The sequence below is a fragment of the Dipodomys merriami genome, unplaced genomic scaffold (genome assembly GCF_024711535.1).
Source record: "Dipodomys merriami isolate MVZ:Mamm:240054 unplaced genomic scaffold, mDipMer1.0.p SCAF_12, whole genome shotgun sequence".
Taxonomy (NCBI): Eukaryota; Metazoa; Chordata; class Mammalia; order Rodentia; family Heteromyidae; genus Dipodomys; species Dipodomys merriami.
The window spans coordinates 4347275-4359715 of NW_027202493.1; the positions used below are offsets into that span (position 1 = coordinate 4347275).

Sequence of the window (12441 nt, forward strand, 5' to 3'; positions counted from 1 at the left end):
TAGAGTTTATGATAATAAATGACAACATTGGTGTTGATACTACAAGAAATAATAAATTTACATATCAAGAATGATACATGATTTTAAAAAGCCACTTCTGTGTATGAACACTTGTAATGACTACAGAGATACATACAGGAAGACAAGCCACAGCCTAACACAGGAAAGATGGATGAAGAATTGGAGAGTGACCTCACAAAATCAAACTGAATGTGAGATACAAAGTTTAAAATAACATGTGAAAATATAGTCACAAATGTAAAGGTGTACTTTCATGTATGGCCAAGATGAAGAATCAGACCAGATTTCTCCCTCTCCTGCTTGGAACCAACGAAAACCCAGACTAAAAATATGAAACAATGTTTATCAGTCCTTTGATTTTTTTTTTCAAATTTTTTATTGTGATTAAGTGGTTACATAATTTCCCAAACTTCACAGTATTGTATGGTAGTGATGCTTCTTTAACGTCACAAACACATTCTAACCTTCATGGGGCAAATTGTCTGTCATAGTCTATAACATTTATGAGTTCTGTGAGCTTTGCAATACAGTGATTTCTTCCACATTGGGTGATATGTACATTTCTTTTGTTTTGCATAGCATCAGCTGTTCCCTCTTTCCCATTTGTTCCCTCCCTCCCATCGCTGCCATTGAGTTGCTTAGTTCATTTTGATCAATGTCCAGTGCAGCTGATGGGTCCCGCTGGTGTATGTTTTTCCCTGATTCCCTCTAGTTCTGTGTCATCCTCCTGGTTTCCCTCCAGTGTGCACATATATACCATATATGTGATCAGCAGCATGGGGTTATTTAGTAATGATTCAACCAGATGAGTGGAAGTCCTTTGTTTCTTAAGTCTTGTTAATTTTGTCATATCACCTTGCATTTTGGATTTAACATCCACTTATCAGGGAGACCATGTACCGTTTGTCTCTTTGTACTTGGCTTACCTGGCTCAACATGATTTCTTCTAGATCCATCCATTTCCCTGCAAATGCCATTATTTTGACCTCTCTAATGGCTGTATAATATTCCATTGTGTATAGATACAATTTTTTGATCCATTCATCTGTGGTGGGACTTCTGTGTTGTTTCCATATCCTAGCTATTGTGAACAGTGCTGCAATAAACATGGAGGAGATGCATGTCCTTGTTGTTCAGGGTAGATGCCTAGAAGTGGTATGACTGGGTCGTAAAGGAGGTCAATATTTAGCTTTCTGAGGACCCTCCAGACTGCTTTCCAAAGTGGTTGCATAAGTGTACATTCCCACCAGCAGTGTAATAGGGTTCCTCTTTCTCCGCATCCCCTCCAGCATTTGTCGTTGGCTGATTTGAGGATGTGGGCCATTCTGACTGGGGTAAGGTGGTATCTCAGGGTTGTCTTTATTTGCATTTCCTTCACAAGCAGGGATAGTGAACATTTCCTCATGTGTTTCTTTGCCATTTTTATCTCTTCTTCTGAAGTCTCTCTTTAGTTCCCTTGCCCATCTAGTAATTGGTTTGTTAGGTTTGGGAGGGATTAGTTTCTTGAGTTCCCTGTATATACTGGATATTAGGCCTTTGTCTGATATATTGCTGGTAAATATTTTTTCCCAGTTAGTTGGTTGTCTTTCTAGCTTGGTTGCTATAGCTTTTGCTGTGCAGAAACTTTTTATTTTAAGGTAGTCCCATTTGTCAAGTCTCTCTCCAATTTGTTGTGACCCTAGGACTCTGTTCAGGAAGTTCCTGCCTGTGCCTATAAGTTCAAGTGTCTCTCCTACTCTGTCCTGCAGTAGTTTCAGAGATTCGGGTTTGATGTTAAGGTCTTTAATCCATTTTGAGTTGGTGCATGGTGATAAGCTGGGGTCCACTTTTAGTTTTCTGCATGTGTGGCTGCCCAGTTTTCCCAGCACCAGTTGTTGAAAAGGCTGTGTTTCTTCCACTGTATGTCTTTGGCTCCTTTGTCAAATATCAGCTGACTGTAGGCATATGGTTTTATTTCTGGATCTTCTATTCTATTCCATTGGTCATTGGGTCTGTTTTTGTGCCAGTACCAAGCTGTCTTTGTTATTATGGCTCTATAGTAGAGTTTGAAGTCTGACATCGAGATCCCTCCCATGTTTTCTTTTTTTGCCTAGAATTATTTTGGCTATTATAGGTCTTTTGTTGTTCCATATGAATTTTTGGACTGTTTTCTGTATTTCAGAAATGTACATCATTGGGATTTTAATAGGAATTGCATTGAATTTGTATATTAATTTTGGCAGTATTGCCATTTCCACTATATTAAGTCTGCCTATCCAAGAGCATGGAAGATCTTTCCATTTCCTGGTGTCTTCTGTCATTTCTTTCTTTAAGTTTTTATAGTTTTTTTTATGTCTTTGGTTAGGTTAATTCCTAAATATTTTTTTTGGGGGGGGGGCTATTGTGAATGGGTTGCTTCCTTTATTTCCCTCTCTGCTTGTACATTGCCGGTGTACAGGAAGGCGACTGATTTTTGTGGGTTGATTTTGTATCCTGCTACATTGCTGAAGTGATTTATAATTTCTAAGAGTTTGAGGATGGAGTTTTGGGGATCATGAAGGTATAGTATCATGTGACCTGCACAAAGGGATAGTTTAACTTCTTTTTTCCCTAGGTGGATCCCTTTAATATCTTTTTCTTGCCTTATTGCCCTGGCTAAGGGTTCCAGGACTATATTGAAGAGGAGTGGAGACAGTGGGCATCCTTGCCTGGTTCCTGATTTTAGGAGAATTGGTTGCAGTTTTTCCCCATTAAGTATAATATTGGCTATTGGTCTGTCATATATGGCTTTTATTGTTTTAAGGAATGTTCCTTCTATTCCTATTTTCTCCAGAGTTTTTAACATGAATGAGTGTTGTATTTTATCAAAAGCCTTTTCTGCATCTATGGAGATAATCATGTGATTCTTTTTTTTTCTTGCTATTGTTTCAAACATATTTATTTATTTATTTTTTATTGTGAAAATACTGTACAGAGAGGTTCCAATTACATGGGCAAGAATCATGTGATTCTTGACCTTGGCTCTGTTGATGTGTTGGATTACATTTATTGATTTACGTATGTTAAACCATCCTTGCATCTCTGGGATGAAGCCTACCTGGTTGTAATATACAAATTTTTTAATGTGTTTCTGGATTCTGTAGCTAGAATTTTGTTAAGGATCTTTGCATCAGTGTGCATCAAGGAGATTGGTCTGTAGTTCTCTTTTTAGGCTGGGTTTTTGCCTGGTTTGGGTATGAGTGTGATATTTGCATCGTAGAATGAGTTTGGGATAGCTCCCTCCTCTATGTCTCTGAAGAGCTTGAGGAGTATGGGTATTAGTTATTCTTCAAAAGTCTTATACAATTCTGTTGTGAATCCATTTGATCCTGGGCTTTTCCTTGTTGGAAGACTTCTGATTACTTCCTGTATCTCGTTGTAAAATATTGGTTTATTTAATTGATTTACTACTTCTTTGCTCAATTTGGGCAACTTGTATTTCTCTAATAATGCATCCATTTCTGCTAGGTTTTCTTTCTTTAGAGAGTATAACTTTTGAAAATAGTTCTTTATAATTGTTTGGATATCTTGGGTACTTGTGATTTTTCCCGTGGCATCCCTGATCTTGTTAATTTGGGTTTCCTCTCTTCTTTTCTTAATCTTGCCAAAGGTATATCAATTTTATTTATTTTTTCAAAGAACCAGCTTGTTATTAATTTTATTTATAATTTTCCTATTCTCTATCAAATTAATATCTGCTCTTATTTTGATTATCTAGCTCTGTCTAGTAACTTTAGGTTCCTTTTTTTATGTTTTTCTAGCTGTTTTAATTGCAACATGAGATTATTTACTTGGTTTATCTCTATTTTCTTGATGTGGGCACTGAGGGCAATAAATTTCCCCTCAGGACTGCTTTTGCTGTGCCCCACAAGTTTCTTTGTGATGTGTCTTCATTTTAATTGAATTGTAGGAACTTTTTAATTTCTCCTCTAATTTCTTCTGTTACCCAGGTGTTGCTTAGACGTTTGCTGTTCAATTTCCATGTATTTGAGTAATTTCTGTGGTATGCTTTGTTATTGAGAACTAGCTTGATTCCATTGTGGTAGGATACAGGGGATTATGTCAATCTCCTTGTGTTTGCTTAATTTCTGTGCATGAACTATGATATAGTCTATTTTGGAGAAAGTTCCATGAGCTGTTGAGAATAATGTGTACTGTGCTGTTTTAGGGGTGAAATACTCAGTAGACGTCAGTTAGTTCTGCTTGAAGTATGGCCTTACTTAATTTGGTAGCTCCTTTGCCTATCCTCTGGTTGGTAGACCTGTCCTTTGGTGAGAATGGGGTGTTAAAGTCTCTTAGTGTTATCATATTGGGATCTATTTTATTCTGTAAGTTTGAGAGTATTTGCTCAACATATTTGGGTGCTCCAATGTTTGGGGAATATAAGTTGATAATGGTAGTATCCTCCTCTTGGATTGTTCCCTGTATTAATATGTAATATCCTTCCTTGTCTTTTTGTATTGATTTTAATGAAAAGTTTATTTTGTCAGATATCAGGATAGCTACTCCTGCTTTCTTACTGGGGGCATTTGATTGGTAGATCCTTTTCCAACCCTTCACTCTGAGTTTGTTTGTATGTTTGGCTGAGAGGTGGGTCTCCTGAAGGCAACAGATGATTGGGTCATGTTTGTTTATTTAATTTGCAGTTTTTTTCTTTTGATTGGTGAATTAAGTCTGTTAATATTTAAGGATATTATAGAGAGATGGATTGTGGAACCTGTCATTCCTGTTTTCCTAAGTTTTTCTTCTTTCCTTTCCTCCTGTGCTTACTAAGTTAGACTTCTGTTAATACCTGTCTGGTGCAGGTCCATGTTCCTGGTTGCTTTCTTTAGGTTGTGTTCCCCTCTCTTAGTATTCTTTGTAATGCTGGCTTATTGTTTATGAATTCATTTATTCTTTACTATTAAAAATGTTCAATTTTCCATCGAATGTGAATGCTAGCTTTGCCTGGTATATCAGTCTGGGCTGTCAGTTATTGGTTCTCAGGGCTCGTATGGTACTTTTCCAGGCCTTTCTTGCATTCAGTGTCTGTGTGTAGAGATCTTCAGTGATTCTATTTTTTTTCCCATTGTAATATAGCTCCTTCTTCATTTTTGCTGCATGCAAGATTGTTTCTTTATTATTCAGATAGAAGTGTTTCTCCTGGGATCCTGCTTGTTAGGTGCTCTATATGCTTCTGTTATGTAGGTTAAGATGGTAAGATGTTCTTTTTTAAGATGAGGAAATTTTTCACTGATATTGTTGAATAGGTGTTGCATTCCCTTGTTTTGATATTCCTCACCTTCATCTGCTCCAATTATACAAAGGTTAAATTTCTTGGCACTATAAGCTTGCTCTTGGATTTCCCTTTGGCAGAATTTAAGTGATTTTTCCATATCTGTGATTTTTTGGTCCAGCTGGTGTATTCTGTCTTCTGTATTTGACACTCTAAATTCCATTTCTTTCACTCTGTTAACTACAGCTTCCATTGTGGTTTGCATGGAGGAAATGGACTCATTTATGGATACGATGTTGTTCTCAAAGTACTAATCTCACCTCTCAATGTGATGTGTACTGCTTCTATTTTTGTACTGATCTCACCTCTTAGTGAGGTGTGTACTGCCTCTATTTTTGCTGCACCTCCTGTTTGAGACCCTGCATCTCTTTTGATAGTTCATCCTTGTGTTCTTTAAATTTCTGGTCTATTTCTCACTTTAATTCTTGAGTCATTGCCTCCAGCATCTCTTGGATGTAGCTTTTGTCTTCCATTCCTGCCTTGCTCCCACTGGGGCTCTCCCCTGGGTGGCTGCTGGCTTTGGGGGGTAGCTTGCTATCCTGGGTGTTGATAAACCTTGTAATTTTTCTCTGTGATTTTCACAGGGATTATTGGAGACTACTGTGAAATTTTGTTTTGATCAATAGGTGTCTGACTTTGCTTGGTTGCTGTTTCTGGGCTGGCAGAGAGAGTCTGTACCTGGTCTCGGTTCTGTTGAGGGCCGATCTCCAGCTGCTGGTCTGACCAATGTAGGGCTTTTGGCTCTTGCTGTAGATCACTGGCATTTCCCACCTTTAAAAGGACTGAGTGGCCTAGACTGCTCCTGTTTATTCCTACAGGTGCTCTTGGTGAGATCTAATGTGCTGGATGTCCTTCCCAGTCGGAGTCTGCTCTGGGCTCCTGATTTTGTTTTTGTTTTTGTTTTTGTTTTTTGGCCAATTGTGGGCCTGAACTCTGGGCCTGGGCGCTGTTTCTCAGCTCTTCATCTCAAGGCTGGCACCCTACCATTTGAGCCACAGTACCACTTCTGGCCCTTTCTGCTTATGTGTTGCTGAGGAATCAGATCCAGGGCCTTGTGCACATGAGGCAAGTACTCTACCACTGAGCCACCTTGCCAGCCTGAGCTCCTGACAATTATCAGGTGCTGGTGGCCTGAGTTGTCCAATTCCTGGCCTGGGATATATGGGTCAGGTTTTGATTGTGTTTGGGCTTCTGGTTCTCTTACCCTGGACACCCAGGTCTTTTGCTGTCATGGGTGTGATTCCCAGGGGATGCAGTTCCCTGTTTTCCCCTCTCTGCTGAAGCATATGCTCAGCTTCTGACTTCAATAGGGAGGAGTTGGCTGTGTTGCTCAGGCACCGGATCCCCAGGTCTGGTGCTGGCTCTGGTCCCTGGCCTGGAGCACACCAGTTGGACCTGTGCTTGCTGTGTATCCTGCCTGGGTTATGCAGCTGGGAGTACACAGTTCAAATTTCTTCCACTATTGGCTGTTGTGACACAGGGGCACTGTTCCTGGCTTGGGTGTTTAAGCTCCCTTCCAGGGGCACTCTTGATCTAGCCTGGCCAGCTGTATGTGCTCCACTGGCTGATGGAACTCTCAAGTAGTTCCCAGTTTTAGTGGGTCCTGTAGTCCAGGTGTTGGGGTAAGGGTCTGGGTCTAGGTCTGGAGGTTCCCACCAGCTCTGGTCTCCCTTTTGGGATACAGTGTCTCCTGCAGGGTACTCACCCTGGAGCTAGTTGTTGTTTCTGTTCAATGTAGGTCGCTGGTTGCCGCTGCAATCAGAGTTCAGTTGAGATGCTTGTGGGCTGGGCCGGGCAGTGGTGGTTCTGTGTGTTTCTCCTCTTTCTCTGCCTCTGTTGATGTTGTTCAGGTCCGTGCCTTGGGCTGGGCCTCCACCCTCCAGCCTCTGGCAGAGAGGTGGGGAAGACATCTCTGTGCAGGTTCCATGCTGGGGTTTGACTCTATTTGTGGTCTCCAGATCAGCACCAGTACTTTGCAGGTCTTCTGCTCTGGAGTTCTGTGGGCGACCCGTGTAGTTCTGGGGTTCCCACCATGGGGCCAAGTGGCTTTGGCAGGATGGAGCCCCTCTGCTGGGAGAGTGAGGAGTGGGGGTGGGATCTTTGTGCAGGCTCCCGGCTCGGAAGTTTCTCTGTTCGTCATGATCAGCGGGTCCGACACTGGTAGCTCAGGCATCTTCTGTGCGGGTGATCTGCAGATGACCTCCTGTGTGTCTGGGGACTCTGGCAGCCTCCGCCAAGCCGGGCTGGCTGCATCTTGGTGCGTTGCCATGCAGCCAGTAAAGGTTGGGGGAAGGGTCTTCACGCTTCTCTGTTCTGAACTTCTTCCTTCTCTTTCTTTTTTGTTTTTTCCCCACCTCCTGTTTTTCTTGAGATGTTTGTCTTTTTGCTGTTGTCAGTCTCTTGGGGAAATTAAGCGTTGGAACTCGAACTGTCATTTTGGTTGGAGAGAGCTGTGGCATTTCCCTACAGTCCTGTTGCCATCTTGGTCCTCCCCCCTTCAGTCCTTGGATATTACACAGTACTACAGTACAATAAAATCCAATAAGAGAAATAAACAAGGGGAGTGATGGCCAGACCTGGTGTCTGAGTGATTCTCAGGGCCCAGCAAATGGACTGAGTTTCCAGAACCCTGAAGACAAGGAGTAACACACCAAAATACAGACTCAGTTTCCACTCCACTTTCATTGGCCTACCAGTTGCCAAGAACAAAGGCCGCATCTCTGGAAACCTCGCAAACAAAAGCAGTATTGCTTCCCAAATCGATTGCCACAGTGTATTTGGGGACAAACTCCGAGACAAGTTGAGGAGAGATTGTCCTATGAAAATGGAGAGATATCACAGAAGAATCTGGATGTCATGAAGGAAGCACTGGTTCAGGCAGAGGAAGCAGTTGCTGAAATTCCTAAGAAGCTTAAGAAACACTTGAAGAAAGAAAAGAAGCAACTAGCTGCTCTCTCCATGGCATCCCCAGAAAATAGCAGTAGTACTCCAGAGAAGAATGAGGAAACACATGAAAAACCCTAAAAGTAGAAGAAAACAAAAGCCCCAGGGAGCACAAGTCCTCCCAAGAGGAAGAAGCTAAGGAGGAAGTGGCAAATGAACCAGAAGAGGCAGGCAGCCTCCATCCCCAAGAAAAAGAGAAATTCTCTTCCATTGAGGAGCCAGTCAGCAGAGGGATTGAAGAGGCTGCTAGCAGCAAAAGCCGTGCCAAGATAAAGAAAAAGCTCAAAAAAAGCATCCTAGGATTAGAATGGACATTACCTGGGGGGAAGGGCATGGTCCAAGGTGACCCTTCACATCCTATGTCCTAAACCCCAGTAAAGACAAAATTACAGAGAAAGAAAGACAGAGAGAGAGAGAAGAAGAAAGGAAGGAAGTAAGGACGGAAGGAAGGACGGAAGGAAGGAAGGAAGGAAGGAAGGAAAGAAGGAAGGAAGGAAGGAAGGAAGGAAGGAAGGAAGGAAAGAAAAGAAACAAGGCAAGATTTTTCACACTGAATTTCAGTGCAACTGAGTCCCTAAGCTGATAGTAGAACTGGAAGTGAGGAAGGAAAGTCAGAGGGAAAGAGATGTGCAGAGGAAAGCACTGACCTCAGTGCAGAGTAATGCACAGTGTGTCCAAAAGAAGAAATCAACATAGACAGAGGAACAATAATTGACTGAAGCAAATAAAATGAGTAATCACTTGTGCTCACATGAGAACACAATTTGAAAAATAACTCATAATTCTCAGACACTGACTTAGATGGAAATGCTCAAAAGGTACTTCATCATTGGTGACTCTTCAGATCCTTCTTGACAAAGTTCGAAAGCAATGGTGTTAGAACAACTCTATACTCTTATTCAGAAAAAAAATCTATGGCTCTCAATGCATACAAAAGTTAATTCAAGGGGCTGGGAAGGTGGCTCAGTGGTAGAGCACTTGCCTTGCATGCATAAGGCCCTGGCTTCGATTTCTCAGCACTACATAAGCAAAAAGAAAAAAAGCCAGAAGTGGCACTGTGGCTCAGAGTTCAGGCCCCACGACCAGAACCAAAAATAAAAAATAAAAATAAATAAAAATAAAAATAAAAAGTTAATTTAAAATGAGAATAGACGACAGTGTAAACCTGAAGCTATGAAACTTTTAGCAAAAAAGCATAGGAGGAAAACCTTTGTATTACTTGAGTCTATATAAGATGAAATTGCTATAATGGATTTCATTAAAATTTAAAACTTTTGCTTTTGGAAAAAATGTAAAAGAATTCAAAGACAAACCCCAGAGAATACATTTGAATATATATGTATATATATTTAAAATACATATATATAGAATGTATAAAGAATACTCAACATGCAACAAACAACCCATTTCAAGAAATAAATAAGACAATAATAACAATCAAAATAAAATAATAAAAAGAGAAAACTATTAATAATTGACAAAGGATTTGATTTAAAATTTCTCTAAGATGATGTACACAGATAGTTAATGACTATCTGAAATGACTGCAGCCTCATTAGAGAAATTCAACATAAAGTTAATGAGATATTTCTGTATATTATTAACAATGTTAGAGCTTTCAAGTATTAGGCCACAACACATTTTTTGGTAAGGGTGTCAAAGAACTAGAACTGTCATACATAAGATGGTATAACTGCTTTGGAAAACAATTGGCTCATACACCTGCTATATGATCCAACAATTCTGTTCCTGTTATAAACCAAGAAAGTGGGGGATAAAGACAGGGGGGGTAGATGGGAAGGGATAGGAAGGGGAAACAAAGGAGGAGGCAATAATGCTTGATAAGAAATGTACTCATTATCTTGCCCATGTAATTGTAACTCCTCTGTACAGTATTTTCCCAATAAAATAAATAAATAAAATAAACCGACAGAGAAGGCATATGTTCACATAGGGACTTATATCTGAAAGTTGACAATGGGTTTATTAATATCAGCTAAAAACTGGAACTAATTCAACTGTCCATCAACAGATAAGTAGCTGAAAATCTATATTTACATAACTAAATAATTTTTGATAAGAAAATGATTTAAAAACATTGAAACAAGATCATGGATATATCAGAATAAATAACTGAATTATCTGAGTTCAAGCCCCATGACCAACAGGAAAAAATATAGTGAGTGATATAAGCCACATAAAAATAAGAACTTAATTATGCTTCCATTTATATAAGTCTAGAAAGCAAAGTAAAACAGTCTTATTTACAAGTGGTGCTCAGAAAATGGTATATCCATACATAGAGAGAACTGAAATTATGTCTGTGTTTCTCACTCATTACAAAAAAATAACCAAAATGGATCAGACCTTAATCTAGTAAATCTGAAACTTTGAACCTCGTAGAGAAAAATGAAGAAAAAAACACTTGAAAACATAAACACAAACAATGACTTTATGAACAGGGCTGCAATAGCTCAAGAAATAGAATTGTATCAAATTAAAAATATTCTGGAGAGCAAATGAAAACAATATTCTGAGGTAGTATTTCTACTGAGGTAGATACTACCTCAGAATATTAGACTACTTGAGAATTAGAGGAAATCTTGACCAGCCAGCTGTTCATCTGACATAAGACTAATACCTAGAGAATATAAAGAAGTTTAAAAAAATAAGCATCAAAAGAACAAATAATCCAAGCTGTAAAATCAACAGATAAATGAATAGGCACTTTTCAAAAAAGAAAGTAGAAATAAACAATAAATACTCAGAAAAATATCTTTAACACTCAGGAAAATCAAAATCAAAATTGAGATTTCCATTTCATCTGAATCAAAATGGCTACAGTCAAAAACAAACAAATTTTCCTTAACAAATGTTAGCAATCATTTCAAAGGAGGAGAAAGGAACCCTTATATACTATAGGTGCAGTATAAATTAGTACAGACATGAATGATGCTCAAAAATCTAAATACAGCCAGGCACAGTAACTCATCCCTATAATAGCAACTACTCAGGAAGCAGAGATCACTGAGGCCAGCCAAGGCCAAAAAAATTAGTAAAACCACATCTCAACAAATAAGCTGTGTGTGGTGGCACAATCTGTTATCTAAGATACGTGGAAGGGTCTCCGTTGAGACCAACTTTAGTTAAGGTAGTACACATCTGACATCCTGGCTATGTGAGGAGGGGAGTAAAATAAAACTAAATAAAAACAGAACTAATGATCTAGCTATACCATTCTTGAATCTACATAGATACATAGATATCAATGTGATTATGTACATAAATATGATACCCAAAGGAATCACAGTCAATGTACAATAGAAATACTTGCACGTTTTTGTTACCATAGCCAAACATGAAATCACTCTGTGTGCCTATTAACAGCGAGTTATAGAAAATGTAATACATATACACAATGGAGTAGTATTTGGTTATATAAAAAATAGTCTTGTCACTTATTGGAAAAAGGATGGAACTAGAGATCATCATGTAAATCAAAATGAGCCAAGCTCAGAAAGACATACATCTTTTCAAAAAGTACTAACAGAAGGAATACTCTCAAGTGTACTATAGTACAAAACCAGTATACTCTACCAAGTATTCTACTCGAATACTATCAAATATACTCTAACAAACTGAGTAAATATACAAAAATAAAAGGAATAGACAAATTCCTAGATGCACACAGTTGCAAAAATTTCTCAATACCTGGGCACCAGTGGCTCATGCCTATAATCCTAGCTGCTCAGGAGGCTGAGATTTGAGGATAGCAGTACAAAGCCAGCCTGGCAGGAAAGTCTGTGAGACTCTTATCTCTAATAAACAACCAGAAAACCAGAAGCGGCGCTGTGGCTCAAGTGGTAGAGTGCTAGCCTTGAGCTGAAGAGCTGAAAGACAGCACCCAGGCCCAGAGTTCAGGGCCCATGACTGACATAAAGAAAAAGAAAGAGAAAAAGAGAAAGGAAAGGGAAAAGAAAAAGAAAGAAAGAAAAGATACATAAATCAATTAACGTAATACAACACATAAACAGAATCAAGTGCAAACATACACCATCATCACAATACTTGCAGCAAAGGCCTTTTATCTTTTAAACTTTGCTCTTTTATTTTTCTTTTAATGCTGGTTTTCTTGAGCCTAAAGGGTTTATTTGTTGGTTTGTTAGTTTTATTTGTGTGTTTAC

The 12441-nt window shown here is 39.2% G+C and overlaps 1 protein-coding gene across 1 annotated transcript in view; it reads right to left on the reverse strand.

The window, feature by feature from the left end:
• The window catches only part of Adam32 (ADAM metallopeptidase domain 32), a 104891-nt gene that overhangs the window by 10503 nt on the left and 81947 nt on the right, over positions 1 to 12441 (reverse strand). The gene's annotated exons all lie outside the window — the stretch shown is intronic.